Raw genomic sequence first — 13,587 nt, forward strand, 5'->3', positions numbered from 1 at the left:
GCGAGGAGGGCCTTGTACGGGTCCTGGGTGAGCTGGTGGGAGGCTATGAAGGGGGGGGTGGCGGCTTTCTGCCAGGCATGGGTGGCAGAGGAGAACGCAGAGAGGAAGAGGTGGATAGCGGAGGTCTCCCGGGAGCTGGAGGCTCTATGGCCCAGGAGGGGGTGCCCAGAGGTGGAGGAGAGGGTAGAAGTTTTAAAGGGGGAAATGGGTTTCTTTTTTGAGGGGCAGGCGAGGAGGTTGGAGTTACAGGGGAGGGTGGCTGCGTGGGAGGACGAAAAGCCTTCCCGTTTTTTCTTGCAGTCGGCGAGGGTGAGGCAGCAGCGGGTGGAGTTGAGGGGGTTGGAGGGCAGCGATGGGCTGGTGACCGCTCCAGCCGAGATGGCCGAGGTGGCGGCCCAGCATTTTGAGGCGCTTTTTGTGGAGAGGAGGGGGGAGGAGGTGCTGGCTGGGGCTTTCCTGGACAGCGTGGAGGGCAGGGTGGGGGAGGAGCAGCGGGCTGCCCTGGAGGAGCCTTTCTCTGTGGCAGAGCTGGAGGCGGCTTTGCTGTCGATGAAGGCACGCAAGTCCCCAGGGGGAGATGGCCTGACGGCCGAATTTTTTCGGTCCTTCTGGGGAATCTTGGGGCCCGGTCTGGTGGAGGTGTGGGGGGAGGTCTTAGTGGGGGGGTCCCTCCCTCCCTCCATGTTGGTTGGGTTGGTGACCCTCCTTCACAAGAAGGGGGACACGGCCTTACTCCGAAATTGGAGGCCGATTACCCTCCTCACGGCCGATTACAAAATCTTGGCGAAAGCCATGGCCGTGAGGATGGGGGAGGTGATGGCCTCGGTGGTCGGGGAGGACCAGACTTGTGGGGTCCGGGGGAGGTCCTGCGGGCTTAACCTCTCGCTGTTGCGGGACGTCATGGCCTGGAGTGGGGACAGGGGCCTGCCTTTGGCAGTTTTGGGTGTGGACCAGGAGAAGGCTTTTGATAGGGTGAGCCATCATTTCCTTCTCCTGGTCCTGGAAAGGATGGGGTTTGGCCCAGGTTTCTGCGGGTGGCTGAGGCTGCTCTACAGGGGCGCGGGGAGTAGGGTGGGGGTGAATGGGGTGCTATCCCGTTTCTTTTTGCAGGCCGGGGGGGTGAGGCAGGGGTGTCCCCTCTCGCCGCTCCTTTATGTGCTTTACCTGGAGCCACTGGCGGCCTTTGTCCGGCGGGACCAGGTTTTGAGGGGGGTGCACGTGCCTGGAGGTGGGGGGGTTGCGGCCAAGGTGGCGTTGTACGCTGACGACGCCACCCTCCTGCTGACGACGGAGGCTGGCCTACGGCGGGCGGGGGAGGTGCTGGAGCTTTTTAGTCGGGCGACGGGGGCCCGAGTGAACCGGGACAAGTCCTCCATCTTGTTCTGGGGTAGTTGGGCAGGGAGGGGGGATGTGCCAGGGGGGTTCACTGTGGCGACGGAGGGGCTTAAGGTTTTAGGGGTGTGGTTTGGGAAGGGGGACGATGCGGCATGGAATTGGGAGAGGGTATTTGAGAAGGTGCGGGGGCGCCTGAACAGGTGGAGGACGCGGTATCTGTCCCTGTCTGGCCGTGTGGCGGCGGTGCAGGCGGATGTTTTGCCGCTCATCAACCACCTGGCGGTGGTGTTCCCGATGCCTTTCCTCTGGGGTAGGAGGCTGGAGAGGGAGGTTTTTACTTTCCTTTGGGGGGGTAAGACAGAGTGGGTGAGTCGGGAGGTGATGTATCGGCGGGTGAGGAGTGGGGGGAGGGGAGTGGCGTGCATCCCTGATAAGGCGATGTCGCTGTTTGCCGCCTTTCAGTGCCGCTTGGCACTGGGGGATTTCGACCACAAGGCGGGGCTGTGGGCAAGGTACTGGCTGGGCTTTTCATTAAGGAGCCTTAGGCCCCTGTCCTCGTCAGAGCCTTGGACGTGGGTGTGTCCGGATTACTACCGGAGGGTGGTGGAGCTGCTGAGGAGGAATAGGTGGGCGCTGGAGGGCCGTAGGGTGGTGGATCACCGGGCCCTCTATGCGGGCTTGATGGAGAGGAGGTGGGGGGAGGAAGCAGAGAGGGCAGTGGCGGCGAGGGGGGTGAATTGGGGTGCCATCCAGCCCTCTGTCTTGAAGGGGGAAGGGAGGGACCTTAACTGGTTGGCGGCGCTGGGTCGGTTGCCTGTGCGTGAGCGCCTGTACCGGCACGGCATCAGCCGCACGTCTCTGTGTGCAGTGGGGTGTGGGAGGGAGGAAACGCTGGATCACACCTTTTGGTCTTGTCCGGGAGCTAGGGGGACTTGGGGTTTGGTGGAACAGTGGTGGTGTGGGTGGGCGGGGCTGTCTCTCACAGCAGAGATGGTGCTCTGGGGGCGGGGTTTGGGGGGCCTGAGGGAGGGGAAGAGGGTGGCTTTGTGGGTTTTAATTTCCTTTGTGAAGTTGGCCTTGTGGGATTGGAGGAGGGGATGTGTCAGGAAAAAGACGCCGGCTTTGGCGCCACATGTGGTGTTTGGGTGGTTTTTGGGGAAGGTGGGGAGACATGTCCAGGAATATATTCAAGTGCATGGGGTTGAGGAGGCCAGGGAGGTTTGGGGGGGGTTGCCAAGGGTGGGGGTGGGCTAGCGGGGTATGTATCTTTTGGGCGTTGGTTATGATGATGTGTAAATAAAGGGGTGGGGTTTGGTGGTGGTTTTGTGTTGTTTTGTGGTTTGTGTATGATTTGATGTTTTGGTGTAATAAACGAATATAAAAAAAAAAAATCTGTTCTTATCAGTTTAATATCTGATACGTCCTCTACCCGAGGACTATATATTAATCTGATTTTTGGAACAGGGAGACGGAAGAGGGGCTTGCTCCGTCCGCTCCACGCATCGACCCGGTATTGCAGTGACTCCAGGAACGGTGCACATCCCTTTGATTGTGGAAGAAAAGAACCCAGCCAGCGAGCGGAACCAACCTCTGGGACTTTGGAACCCTCCTTGACAGACAGCAGACACGTGAGTCCTTGCCAGGTCTTTTGGCCAACCGTGCCACCTCCCTTTTCGGGCCCTTTTGGGTTTTCCCGCCCTTTTTCTCTTTTTTTTTTTTTTTTTTTTTTTTTAAAACTAGCTGGATGACACTGTGTTGTGACTGGAGCATGTGTGTGGGAGGTGGAGAGACTGAGTGGCAAGGCAAGCCACGCCTTGGCTGGGGCAGCACCTTGGAGTCACCCTCGCGTCCACGACTACCGCCGTTCTTGACCTCCGTCCAGCGTGCCCTGTGGCAGCAATCGCTCGGGTTTCTCTTCATCTCGCACAAATCTTTCGCCTTTTACTAAAGATTTCCGTGGAGGGGAACAGCCCCGAGTTTACGGTATTTTTGGAAGCTCTGCTTCGGCGGAGCTGCACCTTTCTGTCCAAAGTCAAGCGTCGTCGTGTGGGGGTCCGCTTTTGCTGGTCCCGCCCCCAAGTAACCCTCCGAGTGGCGGGGCCCTCGCCAGAGGGGGCGCCGGACCCCGTACAGTTGTGGGGTATCGCTTCTCGGCCTTTTGGCTAAGATCAAGTGTAGTATCTGTTCTTATCAGTTTAATATCTGATACGTCCTCTACCCGAGGACTATATATTAATCTGATTTTTGGAACAGGGAGACGGAAGAGGGGCTTGCTCCGTCCGCTCCACGCATCGACCCGGTATTGCAGTGACTCCAGGAACGGTGCACATCCCTTTGATTGTGGAAGAAAAGAACCCAGCCAGCGAGCGGAACCAACCTCTGGGACTTTGGAACCCTCCTTGACAGACAGCAGACACGTGAGTCCTTGCCAGGTCTTTTGGCCAACCGTGCCACCTCCCTTTTCGGGCCCTTTTGGGTTTTCCCGCCCTTTTTCTCTTTTTTTTTTTTTTTTTTTTTTTTTAAAACTAGCTGGATGACACTGTGTTGTGACTGGAGCATGTGTGTGGGAGGTGGAGAGACTGAGTGGCAAGGCAAGCCACGCCTTGGCTGGGGCAGCACCTTGGAGTCACCCTCGCGTCCACGACTACCGCCGTTCTTGACCTCCGTCCAGCGTGCCCTGTGGCAGCAATCGCTCGGGTTTCTCTTCATCTCGCACAAATCTTTCGCCTTTTACTAAAGATTTCCGTGGAGGGGAACAGCCCCGAGTTTACGGTATTTTTGGAAGCTCTGCTTCGGCGGAGCTGCACCTTTCTGTCCAAAGTCAAGCGTCGTCGTGTGGGGGTCCGCTTTTGCTGGTCCCGCCCCCAAGTAACCCTCCGAGTGGCGGGGCCCTCGCCAGAGGGGGCGCCGGACCCCGTACAGTTGTGGGGTATCGCTTCTCGGCCTTTTGGCTAAGATCAAGTGTAGTATCTGTTCTTATCAGTTTAATATCTGATACGTCCTCTACCCGAGGACTATATATTAATCTGATTTTTGGAACAGGGAGACGGAAGAGGGGCTTGCTCCGTCCGCTCCACGCATCGACCCGGTATTGCAGTGACTCCAGGAACGGTGCACATCCCTTTGATTGTGGAAGAAAAGAACCCAGCCAGCGAGCGGAACCAACCTCTGGGACTTTGGAACCCTCCTTGACAGACAGCAGACACGTGAGTCCTTGCCAGGTTTTTTGGCCAACCGGGCCACCTCCCTTTTTGGGCCCTTTTGGGTTTTCCCGCCCTTTTTTTTTTTTTTTTTTTTTTTTTTTTTTTTTAAAATAGCTGGATGACACTGTGTTGTGACTGGAGCATGTGTGTGGGAGGTGGAGAGACTGAGTGGCAAGGCAAGCCACGCCTTGGCTGGGGCAGCACCTTGGAGTCACCCTCGCGTCCACGACTACCGCCGTTCTTGACCTCCGTCCAGCGTGCCCTGTGGCAGCAATCGCTCGGGTTTCTCTTCATCTCGCACAAATCTTTCGCCTTTTACTAAAGATTTCCGTGGAGGGGAACAGCCCCGAGTTTACGGTATTTTTGGAAGCTCTGCTTCGGCGGAGCTGCACCTTTCTGTCCAAAGTCAAGCGTCGTCGTGTGGGGGTCCGCTTTTGCTGGTCCCGCCCCCAAGTAACCCTCCGAGTGGCGGGGCCCTCGCCAGAGGGGGCGCCGGACCCCGTACAGTTGTGGGGTATCGCTTCTCGGCCTTTTGGCTAAGATCAAGTGTAGTATCTGTTCTTATCAGTTTAATATCTGATACGTCCTCTACCCGAGGACTATATATTAATCTGATTTTTGGAACAGGGAGACGGAAGAGGGGCTTGCTCCGTCCGCTCCACGCATCGACCCGGTATTGCAGTGACTCCAGGAACGGTGCACATCCCTTTGATTGTGGAAGAAAAGAACCCAGCCAGCGAGCGGAACCAACCTCTGGGACTTTGGAACCCTCCTTGACAGACAGCAGACACGTGAGTCCTTGCCAGGTCTTTTGGCCAACCGTGCCACCTCCCTTTTCGGGCCCTTTTGGGTTTTCCCGCCCTTTTTCTCTTTTTTTTTTTTTTTTTTTTTTTTTAAAATAGCTGGATGACACTGTGTTGTGACTGGAGCATGTGTGTGGGAGGTGGAGAGACTGAGTGGCAAGGCAAGCCACGCCTTGGCTGGGGCAGCACCTTGGAGTCACCCTCGCGTCCACGACTACCGCCGTTCTTGACCTCCGTCCAGCGTGCCCTGTGGCAGCAATCGCTCGGGTTTCTCTTCATCTCGCACAAATCTTTCGCCTTTTACTAAAGATTTCCGTGGAGGGGAACAGCCCCGAGTTTACGGTATTTTTGGAAGCTCTGCTTCGGCGGAGCTGCACCTTTCTGTCCAAAGTCAAGCGTCGTCGTGTGGGGGTCCGCTTTTGCTGGTCCCGCCCCCAAGTAACCCTCCGAGTGGCGGGGCCCTCGCCAGAGGGGGCGCCGGACCCCGTACAGTTGTGGGGTATCGCTTCTCGGCCTTTTGGCTAAGATCAAGTGTAGTATCTGTTCTTATCAGTTTAATATCTGATACGTCCTCTACCCGAGGACTATATATTAATCTGATTTTTGGAACAGGGAGACGGAAGAGGGGCTTGCTCCGTCCGCTCCACGCATCGACCCGGTATTGCAGTGACTCCAGGAACGGTGCACATCCCTTTGATTGTGGAAGAAAAGAACCCAGCCAGCGAGCGGAACCAACCTCTGGGACTTTGGAACCCTCCTTGACAGACAGCAGACACGTGAGTCCTTGCCAGGTCTTTTGGCCAACCGTGCCACCTCCCTTTTCGGGCCCTTTTGGGTTTTCCCGCCCTTTTTCTCTTTTTTTTTTTTTTTTTTTTTTTTTAAAATAGCTGGATGACACTGTGTTGTGACTGGAGCATGTGTGTGGGAGGTGGAGAGACTGAGTGGCAAGGCAAGCCACGCCTTGGCTGGGGCAGCACCTTGGAGTCACCCTCGCGTCCACGACTACCGCCGTTCTTGACCTCCGTCCAGCGTGCCCTGTGGCAGCAATCGCTCGGGTTTCTCTTCATCTCGCACAAATCTTTCGCCTTTTACTAAAGATTTCCGTGGAGGGGAACAGCCCCGAGTTTACGGTATTTTTGGAAGCTCTGCTTCGGCGGAGCTGCACCTTTCTGTCCAAAGTCAAGCGTCGTCGTGTGGGGGTCCGCTTTTGCTGGTCCCGCCCCCAAGTAACCCTCCGAGTGGCGGGGCCCTCGCCAGAGGGGGCGCCGGACCCCGTACAGTTGTGGGGTATCGCTTCTCGGCCTTTTGGCTAAGATCAAGTGTAGTATCTGTTCTTATCAGTTTAATATCTGATACGTCCTCTACCCGAGGACTATATATTAATCTGATTTTTGGAACAGGGAGACGGAAGAGGGGCTTGCTCCGTCCGCTCCACGCATCGACCCGGTATTGCAGTGACTCCAGGAACGGTGCACATCCCTTTGATTGTGGAAGAAAAGAACCCAGCCAGCGAGCGGAACCAACCTCTGGGACTTTGGAACCCTCCTTGACAGACAGCAGACACGTGAGTCCTTGCCAGGTCTTTTGGCCAACCGTGCCACCTCCCTTTTCGGGCCCTTTTGGGTTTTCCCGCCCTTTTTCTCTTTTTTTTTTTTTTTTTTTTTTTTTAAAATAGCTGGATGACACTGTGTTGTGACTGGAGCATGTGTGTGGGAGGTGGAGAGACTGAGTGGCAAGGCAAGCCACGCCTTGGCTGGGGCAGCACCTTGGAGTCACCCTCGCGTCCACGACTACCGCCGTTCTTGACCTCCGTCCAGCGTGCCCTGTGGCAGCAATCGCTCGGGTTTCTCTTCATCTCGCACAAATCTTTCGCCTTTTACTAAAGATTTCCGTGGAGGGGAACAGCCCCGAGTTTACGGTATTTTTGGAAGCTCTGCTTCGGCGGAGCTGCACCTTTCTGTCCAAAGTCAAGCGTCGTCGTGTGGGGGTCCGCTTTTGCTGGTCCCGCCCCCAAGTAACCCTCCGAGTGGCGGGGCCCTCGCCAGAGGGGGCGCCGGACCCCGTACAGTTGTGGGGTATCGCTTCTCGGCCTTTTGGCTAAGATCAAGTGTTGCAGCTCGCGCACGCGACGGGAAGGCGATGGGGACCCTGGGTCCATTGAGATTGAGGAACACGGTTCGCTTTGTGGTTCCGGTGAGCAGAAGGACGGACATGAAGAGGGAGTACTTTTCGGACAAGGTTTTGCTGGAGTTTTTGGATTTGGGAGTGCAGGAAGTTCTTTGCCTGCAGGAGTATCGGCCTCAAGGTACGTTTGACGTTACTTTTCGGACTGAAATGTTTTTTGAACTGGCTAAGAAGAGGATTTCTGAGAAGAAGCATGTGGATTTCTTGAAGGATTTTGTATTTTTTTCGTCTGAGACTCATGTGTTTGTGCATATGTTTAATCCGTTTGTGTCAGAAGAGGATATTATTACTTTTTTGAGGAGGTATTGCCATGATGTGAGAGAGGGTGCTAAAGTGACTGATTCAAGGGGTTTTTGGACGGGAAGGAGGAGGTTTAAAGTGCGTTTTAAGGTTGGGGCTTCGCCTCCCCAGTCCTTCGCTCTGGGGCCAGACAGGGGTTACTTGTTTGTCCCTGGGAGGCCTGGGGGTTGCTGGAAGTGTGGGGAATGTGGGCATGTTAGAGAGGACTGTAAAGTAACCAGGTGCCGCCATTGCGGCTCTACGGAGCACATGGCGGCGAAATGTTTGGCTCCAAAGACCTGCAGTCTTTGTGGGTCTTCGGAGCACCTGTTTAGAGTCTGCCCAGGTCGGGAGAGTGCTGCTGTGGGTCGTGAAGAGTCTGAGGGTCGAGGACCGGTGGACGTGCGGTCGGCTGCTGGAGAGGAGTCCCCTGTATCCCCCGGGAAGGCTCCGTCGAGGCCTGCTGATCCTGTGACTGTAGGTGGCCATGTGGTCGCTAAGATGGCGGCTAACGATGAGCAGGTGGTGTGCCATGTGGTAGCGGAGATGGTGGCTAGCGGCGAGCAGGTGGTGAGTGCGCATGGGGCTGCTGCTGAGAGGCCCTCTGATTCCACCCTGGAGTTTTCGTCTCGGTTGGCAGCTCCCCAGGCTGTTGATGTTGTCAGTGTGCTTTCTTCTAGGCCTACGGCTGATGCCCCCGTGGCTGTGGCCGAGGACATGTGTTCTGGTGTTCCTGTGGTTTCTCCTGGGCCTCCGGCTGATGGCCCCAGGGCTGTGGCTGAGGGGACATGTTCTGGTGTTGCAGTGGATGAGTCGGCGGGAGTGGTTGCACCTGTGGCACGGTCTGATTGCCCTCTCGTCAAGGAGGTGGTGGTCGCACGGGCTGTGCCAGCTGCGGGCAAACGATCTTTGGAGAAAGGCAGTCGAGTGGTGGTTCCAGCGCGCCGCCGCTTTACAGGCTCTGCAGTGGAACGGTATAACCGGGCGGCTGCCCGGGAAATGCTCAGTTGGACTGAGGACGATGTGAATCGGTTGACTGACATGGCGGAGTCGGATGAATGGGACTGATGTGTGTTGGCAGGGTCGACTGTGAGGATATGGAGGCCGTTGGCGCCGGGGCCAGTTGCGTCGTGGTGGCTGGAGGCGGGGCTTCCCCAGATTTGTTTCTGGGGCGCGATGTAGACGGTTTGAGGGCTCCTACTGGTATGGTGGAGCCTGGAAATGTGGACTCTTTGCTGTGATGTGTGTTTGGTGATGGGTTTGTTCCTGTTGATAGTTTTGTGAATGGGCTGATTAAAGTCGAGTGATGTGTTATAGCCCTAGTACGCATGATTGTCTGTCTTTTGATGACTGTATGTATTTTGTGTTATGGTTTTGTGAATGTGTTTATTTGTGCGATGTTTTTTGAGCTGATTTGGGCGTCCAGGGGGACGCCTGTATGTGTTTTTCTTTTTTGGTAACTTTTTGGTCGTCCACGGGGGACGTACTGTTATGGTTTTCTTTTCTGGTAATTTTTTGGTCGTCCACGGGGGACGTATTTGTATGGTTGTTTAATCTGGGTCATGCAATAAACGAATATAAAAAAAAATCTGTTCTTATCAGTTTAATATCTGATACGTCCTCTACCCGAGGACTATATATTAATCTGATTTTTGGAACAGGGAGACGGAAGAGGGGCTTGCTCCGTCCGCTCCACGCATCGACCCGGTATTGCAGTGACTCCAGGAACGGTGCACATCCCTTTGATTGTGGAAGAAAAGAACCCAGCCAGCGAGCGGAACCAACCTCTGGGACTTTGGAACCCTCCTTGACAGACAGCAGACACGTGAGTCCTTGCCAGGTCTTTTGGCCAACCGTGCCACCTCCCTTTTCGGGCCCTTTTGGGTTTTCCCGCCCTTTTTCTCTTTTTTTTTTTTTTTTTTTTTTTTTAAAATAGCTGGATGACACTGTGTTGTGACTGGAGCATGTGTGTGGGAGGTGGAGAGACTGAGTGGCAAGGCAAGCCACGCCTTGGCTGGGGCAGCACCTTGGAGTCACCCTCGCGTCCACGACTACCGCCGTTCTTGACCTCCGTCCAGCGTGCCCTGTGGCAGCAATCGCTCGGGTTTCTCTTCATCTCGCACAAATCTTTCGCCTTTTACTAAAGATTTCCGTGGAGGGGAACAGCCCCGAGTTTACGGTATTTTTGGAAGCTCTGCTTCGGCGGAGCTGCACCTTTCTGTCCAAAGTCAAGCGTCGTCGTGTGGGGGTCCGCTTTTGCTGGTCCCGCCCCCAAGTAACCCTCCGAGTGGCGGGGCCCTCGCCAGAGGGGGCGCCGGACCCCGTACAGTTGTGGGGTATCGCTTCTCGGCCTTTTGGCTAAGATCAAGTGTAGTATCTGTTCTTATCAGTTTAATATCTGATACGTCCTCTACCCGAGGACTATATATTAATCTGATTTTTGGAACAGGGAGACGGAAGAGGGGCTTGCTCCGTCCGCTCCACGCATCGACCCGGTATTGCAGTGACTCCAGGAACGGTGCACATCCCTTTGATTGTGGAAGAAAAGAACCCAGCCAGCGAGCGGAACCAACCTCTGGGACTTTGGAACCCTCCTTGACAGACAGCAGACACGTGAGTCCTTGCCAGGTCTTTTGGCCAACCGTGCCACCTCCCTTTTCGGGCCCTTTTGGGTTTTCCCGCCCTTTTTCTCTTTTTTTTTTTTTTTTTTTTTTTTTAAAATAGCTGGATGACACTGTGTTGTGACTGGAGCATGTGTGTGGGAGGTGGAGAGACTGAGTGGCAAGGCAAGCCACGCCTTGGCTGGGGCAGCACCTTGGAGTCACCCTCGCGTCCACGACTACCGCCGTTCTTGACCTCCGTCCAGCGTGCCCTGTGGCAGCAATCGCTCGGGTTTCTCTTCATCTCGCACAAATCTTTCGCCTTTTACTAAAGATTTCCGTGGAGGGGAACAGCCCCGAGTTTACGGTATTTTTGGAAGCTCTGCTTCGGCGGAGCTGCACCTTTCTGTCCAAAGTCAAGCGTCGTCGTGTGGGGGTCCGCTTTTGCTGGTCCCGCCCCCAAGTAACCCTCCGAGTGGCGGGGCCCTCGCCAGAGGGGGCGCCGGACCCCGTACAGTTGTGGGGTATCGCTTCTCGGCCTTTTGGCTAAGATCAAGTGTAGTATCTGTTCTTATCAGTTTAATATCTGATACGTCCTCTACCCGAGGACTATATATTAATCTGATTTTTGGAACAGGGAGACGGAAGAGGGGCTTGCTCCGTCCGCTCCACGCATCGACCCGGTATTGCAGTGACTCCAGGAACGGTGCACATCCCTTTGATTGTGGAAGAAAAGAACCCAGCCAGCGAGCGGAACCAACCTCTGGGACTTTGGAACCCTCCTTGACAGACAGCAGACACGTGAGTCCTTGCCAGGTCTTTTGGCCAACCGTGCCACCTCCCTTTTCGGGCCCTTTTGGGTTTTCCCGCCCTTTTTCTCTTTTTTTTTTTTTTTTTTTTTTTTTAAAATAGCTGGATGACACTGTGTTGTGACTGGAGCATGTGTGTGGGAGGTGGAGAGACTGAGTGGCAAGGCAAGCCACGCCTTGGCTGGGGCAGCACCTTGGAGTCACCCTCGCGTCCACGACTACCGCCGTTCTTGACCTCCGTCCAGCGTGCCCTGTGGCAGCAATCGCTCGGGTTTCTCTTCATCTCGCACAAATCTTTCGCCTTTTACTAAAGATTTCCGTGGAGGGGAACAGCCCCGAGTTTACGGTATTTTTGGAAGCTCTGCTTCGGCGGAGCTGCACCTTTCTGTCCAAAGTCAAGCGTCGTCGTGTGGGGGTCCGCTTTTGCTGGTCCCGCCCCCAAGTAACCCTCCGAGTGGCGGGGCCCTCGCCAGAGGGGGCGCCGGACCCCGTACAGTTGTGGGGTATCGCTTCTCGGCCTTTTGGCTAAGATCAAGTGTAGTATCTGTTCTTATCAGTTTAATATCTGATACGTCCTCTACCCGAGGACTATATATTAATCTGATTTTTGGAACAGGGAGACGGAAGAGGGGCTTGCTCCGTCCGCTCCACGCATCGACCCGGTATTGCAGTGACTCCAGGAACGGTGCACATCCCTTTGATTGTGGAAGAAAAGAACCCAGCCAGCGAGCGGAACCAACCTCTGGGACTTTGGAACCCTCCTTGACAGACAGCAGACACGTGAGTCCTTGCCAGGTCTTTTGGCCAACCGTGCCACCTCCCTTTTCGGGCCCTTTTGGGTTTTCCCGCCCTTTTTCTCTTTTTTTTTTTTTTTTTTTTTTTTAAAATAGCTGGATGACACTGTGTTGTGACTGGAGCATGTGTGTGGGAGGTGGAGAGACTGAGTGGCAAGGCAAGCCACGCCTTGGCTGGGGCAGCACCTTGGAGTCACCCTCGCGTCCACGACTACCGCCGTTCTTGACCTCCGTCCAGCGTGCCCTGTGGCAGCAATCGCTCGGGTTTCTCTTCATCTCGCACAAATCTTTCGCCTTTTACTAAAGATTTCCGTGGAGGGGAACAGCCCCGAGTTTACGGTATTTTTGGAAGCTCTGCTTCGGCGGAGCTGCACCTTTCTGTCCAAAGTCAAGCGTCGTCGTGTGGGGGTCCGCTTTTGCTGGTCCCGCCCCCAAGTAACCCTCCGAGTGGCGGGGCCCTCGCCAGAGGGGGCGCCGGACCCCGTACAGTTGTGGGGTATCGCTTCTCGGCCTTTTGGCTAAGATCAAGTGTAGTATCTGTTCTTATCAGTTTAATATCTGATACGTCCTCTACCCGAGGACTATATATTAATCTGATTTTTGGAACAGGGAGACGGAAGAGGGGCTTGCTCCGTCCGCTCCACGCATCGACCCGGTATTGCAGTGACTCCAGGAACGGTGCACATCCCTTTGATTGTGGAAGAAAAGAACCCAGCCAGCGAGCGGAACCAACCTCTGGGACTTTGGAACCCTCCTTGACAGACAGCAGACACGTGAGTCCTTGCCAGGTCTTTTGGCCAACCGTGCCACCTCCCTTTTCGGGCCCTTTTGGGTTTTCCCGCCCTTTTTCTCTTTTTTTTTTTTTTTTTTTTTTTTAAAATAGCTGGATGACACTGTGTTGTGACTGGAGCATGTGTGTGGGAGGTGGAGAGACTGAGTGGCAAGGCAAGCCACGCCTTGGCTGGGGCAGCACCTTGGAGTCACCCTCGCGTCCACGACTACCGCCGTTCTTGACCTCCGTCCAGCGTGCCCTGTGGCAGCAATCGCTCGGGTTTCTCTTCATCTCGCACAAATCTTTCGCCTTTTACTAAAGATTTCCGTGGAGGGGAACAGCCCCGAGTTTACGGTATTTTTGGAAGCTCTGCTTCGGCGGAGCTGCACCTTTCTGTCCAAAGTCAAGCGTCGTCGTGTGGGGGTCCGCTTTTGCTGGTCCCGCCCCCAAGTAACCCTCCGAGTGGCGGGGCCCTCGCCAGAGGGGGCGCCGGACCCCGTACAGTTGTGGGGTATCGCTTCTCGGCCTTTTGGCTAAGATCAAGTGTAGTATCTGTTCTTATCAGTTTAATATCTGATACGTCCTCTACCCGAGGACTATATATTAATCTGATTTTTGGAACAGGGAGACGGAAGAGGGGCTTGCTCCGTCCGCTCCACGCATCGACCCGGTATTGCAGTGACTCCAGGAACGGTGCACATCCCTTTGATTGTGGAAGAGGTGACGTTCCGGGAGGTGTCTCTCCTGGTGGCGGCGATGAGGAAGTGGCGTAAACGGGTGCGGGATCCTGACAACATCTTGGGGAGGT

General features: G+C 55.3%; 23 non-coding genes across 23 annotated transcripts; all 23 read left to right on the plus strand.

Annotated features, from left to right (window-relative positions):
* Positions 1-2,685: 2,685 nt before the first annotated feature.
* LOC143101011 (U2 spliceosomal RNA) lies at positions 2,686-2,879 on the plus strand. The gene has a single exon (XR_012982011.1). It is a non-coding gene; the product is annotated as a U2 spliceosomal RNA (small nuclear RNA).
* Positions 2,880-3,235: 356 nt separating this feature from the next.
* Positions 3,236-3,349, plus strand: LOC143101078 (U5 spliceosomal RNA). Its single transcript, XR_012982071.1, has one exon. It is a non-coding gene; the product is annotated as a U5 spliceosomal RNA (small nuclear RNA).
* Positions 3,350-3,477: 128 nt separating this feature from the next.
* Positions 3,478-3,668, plus strand: LOC143100976 (U2 spliceosomal RNA). Its single transcript, XR_012981980.1, has one exon. It is a non-coding gene; the product is annotated as a U2 spliceosomal RNA (small nuclear RNA).
* Positions 3,669-4,024: 356 nt separating this feature from the next.
* LOC143101079 (U5 spliceosomal RNA) lies at positions 4,025-4,138 on the plus strand. The gene has a single exon (XR_012982072.1). It is a non-coding gene; the product is annotated as a U5 spliceosomal RNA (small nuclear RNA).
* Positions 4,139-4,266: 128 nt separating this feature from the next.
* LOC143100977 (U2 spliceosomal RNA) lies at positions 4,267-4,457 on the plus strand. Its single transcript, XR_012981981.1, has one exon. It is a non-coding gene; the product is annotated as a U2 spliceosomal RNA (small nuclear RNA).
* Positions 4,458-4,812: 355 nt separating this feature from the next.
* On the plus strand, positions 4,813-4,926 carry LOC143101080 (U5 spliceosomal RNA). The gene has a single exon (XR_012982073.1). It is a non-coding gene; the product is annotated as a U5 spliceosomal RNA (small nuclear RNA).
* Positions 4,927-5,054: 128 nt separating this feature from the next.
* On the plus strand, positions 5,055-5,245 carry LOC143100978 (U2 spliceosomal RNA). Its single transcript, XR_012981982.1, has one exon. It is a non-coding gene; the product is annotated as a U2 spliceosomal RNA (small nuclear RNA).
* A 355-nt stretch (positions 5,246-5,600) lies between these two features.
* LOC143101081 (U5 spliceosomal RNA) lies at positions 5,601-5,714 on the plus strand. The gene has a single exon (XR_012982074.1). It is a non-coding gene; the product is annotated as a U5 spliceosomal RNA (small nuclear RNA).
* A 128-nt stretch (positions 5,715-5,842) lies between these two features.
* On the plus strand, positions 5,843-6,033 carry LOC143100979 (U2 spliceosomal RNA). Its single transcript, XR_012981983.1, has one exon. It is a non-coding gene; the product is annotated as a U2 spliceosomal RNA (small nuclear RNA).
* Positions 6,034-6,388: 355 nt separating this feature from the next.
* On the plus strand, positions 6,389-6,502 carry LOC143101082 (U5 spliceosomal RNA). The gene has a single exon (XR_012982075.1). It is a non-coding gene; the product is annotated as a U5 spliceosomal RNA (small nuclear RNA).
* Positions 6,503-6,630: 128 nt separating this feature from the next.
* LOC143100980 (U2 spliceosomal RNA) lies at positions 6,631-6,821 on the plus strand. The gene has a single exon (XR_012981984.1). It is a non-coding gene; the product is annotated as a U2 spliceosomal RNA (small nuclear RNA).
* Positions 6,822-7,176: 355 nt separating this feature from the next.
* On the plus strand, positions 7,177-7,290 carry LOC143101083 (U5 spliceosomal RNA). The gene has a single exon (XR_012982076.1). It is a non-coding gene; the product is annotated as a U5 spliceosomal RNA (small nuclear RNA).
* Positions 7,291-9,346: 2,056 nt separating this feature from the next.
* LOC143101012 (U2 spliceosomal RNA) lies at positions 9,347-9,545 on the plus strand. Its single transcript, XR_012982012.1, has one exon. It is a non-coding gene; the product is annotated as a U2 spliceosomal RNA (small nuclear RNA).
* A 355-nt stretch (positions 9,546-9,900) lies between these two features.
* On the plus strand, positions 9,901-10,014 carry LOC143101084 (U5 spliceosomal RNA). The gene has a single exon (XR_012982077.1). It is a non-coding gene; the product is annotated as a U5 spliceosomal RNA (small nuclear RNA).
* Positions 10,015-10,142: 128 nt separating this feature from the next.
* Positions 10,143-10,333, plus strand: LOC143100982 (U2 spliceosomal RNA). The gene has a single exon (XR_012981985.1). It is a non-coding gene; the product is annotated as a U2 spliceosomal RNA (small nuclear RNA).
* Positions 10,334-10,688: 355 nt separating this feature from the next.
* Positions 10,689-10,802, plus strand: LOC143101085 (U5 spliceosomal RNA). The gene has a single exon (XR_012982078.1). It is a non-coding gene; the product is annotated as a U5 spliceosomal RNA (small nuclear RNA).
* A 128-nt stretch (positions 10,803-10,930) lies between these two features.
* LOC143100983 (U2 spliceosomal RNA) lies at positions 10,931-11,121 on the plus strand. The gene has a single exon (XR_012981986.1). It is a non-coding gene; the product is annotated as a U2 spliceosomal RNA (small nuclear RNA).
* Positions 11,122-11,476: 355 nt separating this feature from the next.
* On the plus strand, positions 11,477-11,590 carry LOC143101087 (U5 spliceosomal RNA). The gene has a single exon (XR_012982079.1). It is a non-coding gene; the product is annotated as a U5 spliceosomal RNA (small nuclear RNA).
* A 128-nt stretch (positions 11,591-11,718) lies between these two features.
* Positions 11,719-11,909, plus strand: LOC143100984 (U2 spliceosomal RNA). The gene has a single exon (XR_012981987.1). It is a non-coding gene; the product is annotated as a U2 spliceosomal RNA (small nuclear RNA).
* A 354-nt stretch (positions 11,910-12,263) lies between these two features.
* On the plus strand, positions 12,264-12,377 carry LOC143101088 (U5 spliceosomal RNA). The gene has a single exon (XR_012982080.1). It is a non-coding gene; the product is annotated as a U5 spliceosomal RNA (small nuclear RNA).
* A 128-nt stretch (positions 12,378-12,505) lies between these two features.
* LOC143100985 (U2 spliceosomal RNA) lies at positions 12,506-12,696 on the plus strand. The gene has a single exon (XR_012981988.1). It is a non-coding gene; the product is annotated as a U2 spliceosomal RNA (small nuclear RNA).
* Positions 12,697-13,050: 354 nt separating this feature from the next.
* On the plus strand, positions 13,051-13,164 carry LOC143101090 (U5 spliceosomal RNA). Its single transcript, XR_012982082.1, has one exon. It is a non-coding gene; the product is annotated as a U5 spliceosomal RNA (small nuclear RNA).
* A 128-nt stretch (positions 13,165-13,292) lies between these two features.
* On the plus strand, positions 13,293-13,483 carry LOC143100986 (U2 spliceosomal RNA). The gene has a single exon (XR_012981989.1). It is a non-coding gene; the product is annotated as a U2 spliceosomal RNA (small nuclear RNA).
* Positions 13,484-13,587: the final 104 nt, after the last annotated feature.

Source organism: Alosa pseudoharengus, unplaced genomic scaffold (assembly GCF_046254945.1).
Source record: "Alosa pseudoharengus isolate Yale_2024_CS ecotype anadromous, Long Island Sound unplaced genomic scaffold, YU_APseudo_1.1 YU_APseudo_1.1_scf_3, whole genome shotgun sequence".
In the NCBI taxonomy this organism is placed as follows: domain Eukaryota; kingdom Metazoa; phylum Chordata; class Actinopteri; order Clupeiformes; family Clupeidae; genus Alosa; species Alosa pseudoharengus.